The sequence below is a fragment of the Mastomys coucha genome, chromosome X (genome assembly GCF_008632895.1).
Source record: "Mastomys coucha isolate ucsf_1 chromosome X, UCSF_Mcou_1, whole genome shotgun sequence".
NCBI classification, from domain to species: Eukaryota; Metazoa; Chordata; class Mammalia; order Rodentia; family Muridae; genus Mastomys; species Mastomys coucha.
The window spans coordinates 44,002,749-44,008,283 of NC_045030.1; the positions used below are offsets into that span (position 1 = coordinate 44,002,749).

Consider the following 5,535-nt stretch of genomic DNA (forward strand, 5'->3'; position numbering starts at 1 on the left):
CCAAGAAATGAATTGTAGGCTCGATTTTTGGATACAGACTTCCTGCTATGGTGAAAGCTATTTGACTTAAGTGAGTGACTTCATTCTCGGCCCACAGAGAACAGGTTACATTTATCTAAGAAATGGCACACCAATATTTTATTTGATTCTGAAAGCAACCTTGAGGTAACAAGTTAATTATTTCTCCACCTTCCTGGATGATAAAACTGAGGTCTATACGTAAATAACCTCACCCATAACACACCAAAGGATAGTTGGTAAGGTCACCTCTAGTCTCATATTGAAATTCTACTGTGGATTTTCAGCCTTTGAGGGAACATTTTGGACTTGAGATTTTTCTACATTGTGCTATAGATTTAAACTAATGAATTATCATGTCATGTTTCAGTTTTTGAAATGGCACCAGAGAGAACAAAAATATTGAAAGTTGTTTATACCAATAAGAGAAAAATATTTGCTGCTTAAGTTGATAGAATTTAATGCTATTATCTTTCCTAAACATAATATATGAAATCTTTTACATGGTATGTTTTTCAAAAGCTAATTTTAGTGTTACAATTTCATAGGATTATATAAAATGGAAATGCCTTTGTCCATACATTTCAGACTCAAATTTTGAGTATTATGCCTTGAATCAACAAAAAGTCTTGATGTGTTGCTCTACAAACTTCCTAGCAACCCTGGCCATTTGATGCCTATTACAGTTTCTTCTTCCAAGAACACGCTGCCTTTATTTTGTTTTGAAATTTGGCCTAATTAATTAACTACCTTTCAGGATATGGCATTTATTGCATCTTCAATAGTCCTGACAGCATCCATTTAAACTCTACCCATTCTTTTCTAGGTAGCTTTAACCATGTCAAATCATCTAAATGCTTATTGTCTTTGGGAGGGGGGGTACTTTTGCAACTGCTGAAGTTTGATTCATACAACATTTATTTAAAGCAAAGGAATTACATTTATTTTCTAAAATGTATAAGATTATCTACTCAGCAAAAATTAAGCAAGTATAGGTGTCATAGGAGGGTTAATTTTTCTCTTCTCATTTATTTATTAACTTATTTATCTGTTCACTTCACATCCTGATTGAAGCCTCCCCTCATTTCCCCCCTCACAGGGCCCCTCCCAGACCCCTTCCCTTCACCCCCGAGAAGAGAGAGGTCAACCCACTGTGTAGGGTTAGGGCTAGTGTTAGTGTTAGGGTTTCTGTGTGCCAGGATGGAATTACTGGGCACTCCTGCTTCTGTGTGCCTGGATACCTAGGCAGGTATTGTGATTTGAAAGTGGATACAACACTTTTTGAAAATTGCATTCTATCTATCTATCTATCTATCTATCTATCTATCTATCTATCTATCTATCTATCTATCTATCATGTGTGTTTTTGTGGGTGTCCACATATGGAGTTCAGAAGACAATTTAAGGGAGACAGTTTTCTCCTTTCACTCTATATGTTGTATGGATTGATGTAAGGTCTTCTGACTTGGTTGCAAGAGTCTAAACCTGCTGAGCCATATTATCAGCCTCACACAACACTTTTATGATTCTTTCTGCTTGCAAGAACCTTTACCATGTGGAGATTGTCAAATTATTGACTGTATTCATGTCCCAGGTTTGTGCCCTTGATGAACCAATATAATTTTGCCAATGAATGAAAATTAAAAAAAATACAAAGGCAAGACTGGTATGAACCAAAAGGGTTTCACTGGCAACTAAGTGAAAGTCCTGTGAACTTCTACAAACATCCATCTTTTCTTGAATGGCAGGTATGTAAATCCTTCCTTTTTAATAAAGTAGACTATAGCTTGATGTATGGTAAGGACCTGGAGATATAAATTTAGCAATTGCATTTTTTCCATTGGCTACTGAATATACTAATCTTGATTTTGACTTTTCAACAAGTCAACTTGGAGCTTGCTGACTTTGTTGGCCAATCCTTCCCAATCCACCCCCTATTATCTGCTACACAGTGCCTTTCTTGCTTGACCCAGATCATCTCAGACAAGTTTGGAGTGGTAGCACCAGGGATCATGCCCTTGCTCTTTCCATAAGTATTAACATATACCTTTGCACCCTCAGCTGTCATGTTCTCCCCAGGCCTCTTACTACACTTCAGTCCCTGCTCCTCAGTTTCCTCTCAGAGGCAGCCAGTTCAGCAGCTGTTATTTTAACTGTGGAAATTGTCTCTTTCATGCTTCTTATTTCCCTGGCCCATTCACATTCCCTGGGGTAGCTTACCTATCTAGTATAAGGGTTTGAGACAGGAACCAAGAAGGTAAGAATAGCCAGCTTAATCTGGTAGGAGCTGATTGGGTGGCTTGAAATGGTGATGGGAAGGACTGAAGTTCTGGTGCTGATATGACTAAGAAGCAATTGGTAACCTGGGTAACTAAGTCACAGAATGTGGGGTGATAATGGTCATAGACCAAGAAAGACCTCGATAATGAGAAGAGTGAGCAGTCTTGTTTTGAGACATGTAGCTTGAGGATTTGGAGGATGACTTGGATATTAGATAAAGGGAAGGAGCAGGATCTGGTGATGAGCCTAGACAGGACACTGGAAGCCTGTAAGTACTGGGTATTTGGTTCCCCTTTCAAATTTCTGGATTTGATGCACTCCATTATGCACTGCGTCTAGGATAATGGCTAAATCTCAACTTAACTCCATATAGCAGCTCATGATTTGGTTCCCTAATGAGTGACATGTCAATCAAGTTCCAGATGTCCTAGAAGCCAAGTATAATAGGTACTTTCTGTAAATATGAAGGCCAGGGCCAGGGCCTATTCCTGGGCCTGAATTTAACTGTTAGCATGATTTTTGTCCTAGACCTAACCTTGGGCTGGCTCTGTGGCTCAACCTGGGTCTATGTCTGTCCAAAGATGCCTATCAGTTCCTGGAGCACAAAAAACAAGAGACAATGCTGTCATATCAGAGGATTCTGTGGAGATGGCAGTGCAGGTGGAAGAGAAAAGGACAGATGTATCAGATGAGACTATTGGGGTGAAGAAAAGGGATGCAAGAAAATGCAAGAAGAGGGGATGCAAGAAGAAGGGAATCAAAGTGATTCGCTGATCACTGCTATGACTTAAGGTGGTAGGTAGCAGCAGGAAAGGGGAAATTAGTTGCACTTAATGGTGCAGGCAGACAGCAAGGTTATAGCTTCCATTTAGGCAGCCTATTTGTTGTGGCTTAGTCAGTGCTAGTTTTTGACAGAAAAATGGGGCCCATGGAACCTCTACCCAATGACATAATGTGCCAAAATAAAAGCCAAAGTTTATAATCACCTTTTACAGTTTTGGGAAAACATTTACTGTTTCTACCAACCTGTGTTTGTTAAAAGATAGTCTCAGTGCAACTCAGGAGCTTGTATATGATGACAGTGGGTCTTCAGAAGAGGGCTTGGCAGAAAAAATGAATGCTTAGTATCCCACACAAATGACTGTTGCATATAGTTGTGGTTCATGACTTGTTAAAGTGCAGATTCTTAGCAAATGTTCCTTCCAAATGATTATTTCAAGAGCATTTGCTAGAAAGGGAATACTTATGGGCTCGAGTAAACATTTCAGCTTCACTGCAGAATTTTTCTTTGAGGTAAACAACATTTCTTCCCCACAGACACACAGATATACAGAGTGTAACCTGCCCCAATGACTAAGTATTTCAAGCCCATAATGGGCCACTATGCAGGGACATTTGTCATGGAAATAGATGGGCAAATACAAAGGTGTTTATCAGTCAATTGAAATATGATCCCCAGCCAAACTTGTCAGAAGCCATCCAGGAAAGGCTAAAGGCATGCAAATGACTTTTCTGGAGGTGGCCCACCGTTTTGCAGGTCATTCAATGGGTGAGCTCTGAGGCAAGGTCCCTTCTTGCTACTGATACCTCCTTTCCTGTTACTATTACATATATTATACATCCTAATGATTCCTTGGCAGTAGCCCACACTATTGGGCAGATTTTCTGCAGATTAATATAAAGATATACTGTCACGTAATAATGCTGTGTAGACAAATTGATTTCATAATTCCTAATGATGATTTTATAAAATTCTCAAATTTATACAAGTAATTTCGAGCCCTCTAAAAGCTGCAAGTAGAGCACTATAAACCTACATGTGTCAAGGACTAATTTCACTAAGATAAGAAAGCAGGCTCGAAACAAATTTATGATCAGGGAAAACAATCCTTCTAAGTTAGTTGTGAGACCATTTTCTGGTAAGTAAAAATCATAAACTGGGAATGGACAATCTATTGTAGGAACAAGGATAAAAAATAAAATACTGACCTCTTTTCTTCTCTTTTTTCTTCTCTTTTTCTTTTCCTTTCTTTCCTTTTCCTTTCTTTTCTTTTCTTTTCTTTTCCTTTCTTTGTTTTGTTTTGTTTTCTCTCTGGCTCATGAAGAGTTAAGGAACTCTAAGCTTCTCCTGGCCAGTGAGAGGCCTCAGTCAAAGAGAAAAGTACCAAAGTAATTAAGTCTTAATCCCCCCTTTACTGACAGGAGGATCTAATTACCAGAAGCCAGTGGATTTTGGTCTTAGAATAGGAGAGTTAAAGACAGAAGAATCACCCAAGATAAAGCTGACTTCATCCCCCTTTGCTGCCTTCCCTGTGAAATCCTGTGATGCTAAGCAGGTTACTGGCATAAATTCTTTTCTTCTTTTTTTTTTTCCGTATAAGAAATATCATCTTAATTCAACATAGTAGGTATCTCCTCATGGCCAATAAATTCTTATCTAATACAAATATGTGTATGATGAGCCAGGCCAGATAGCTAGTTAATATTTATTTCTCACCCTTGTTAGGTAATACAACTTGTAGCCTGTGCACAGTTAGCCCCTATAATTTTGAAAACGACTGGTTCTAGAAGCTCAACTTTCTTTAACATTTAGGTGGAGATGTTTTAAAAACCGTACCACCCTTACCCATAATTTTACTCTTATAAAGAATTTAAACCATTGAGAATATCAGAGCCCTTATGATCTAATTGCCTTTGAAATCACCTACCCATGCAACTTTTTAGGCATCTTTCAATGCAATCTAGTTGATAGACAATTTTAACTATCACAACTCTATATAAAGGCTCTGTGTACTCAAGGAGCATCTCTACTATCTTCTTTCCTTTTACAACTGCTTGATCTTCAGGAAATACAGTAGCTGCCTCCACCTTCATACACACTAAATCATGTATCTCATTGTTAAGAGTTCAAAGTTACCAACAGCTATTGTGATTTGTTTTAGCTCTACTGAAGATCATAGGACATGATTAAAGAGTTAAAACTGAATAGAAATTAGGATATACCAGATATGACATCCATCTTGGAGGGATTACATTCCATAGGTTGTGTCCAAATACCCTGGAAAGGCATAGGAATAGTGGGAAAGGAGGCACTTAAGTTCTGCTCTCTTTAGGTTCTACATGTCAAACAAACCTGTTAGAAAGGCAGTTCTGGTGGACACATATTGGATCTGAAAGGCTGGAGAATCGTAGAATGTATAATGTATAACTTTTACCTAAAAGCAGGCATGGAAAATC

The 5,535-nt window shown here is 38.4% G+C and overlaps 1 non-coding gene across 1 annotated transcript; it reads right to left on the reverse strand.

Annotated features, from left to right (window-relative positions):
• Nucleotides 1–4,664: 4,664 nt before the first annotated feature.
• LOC116096386 lies at nt 4,665–4,723 on the reverse strand. The gene has a single exon (XR_004120974.1). It is a non-coding gene; the product is annotated as a small nucleolar RNA U54 (small nucleolar RNA).
• Nucleotides 4,724–5,535: the final 812 nt, after the last annotated feature.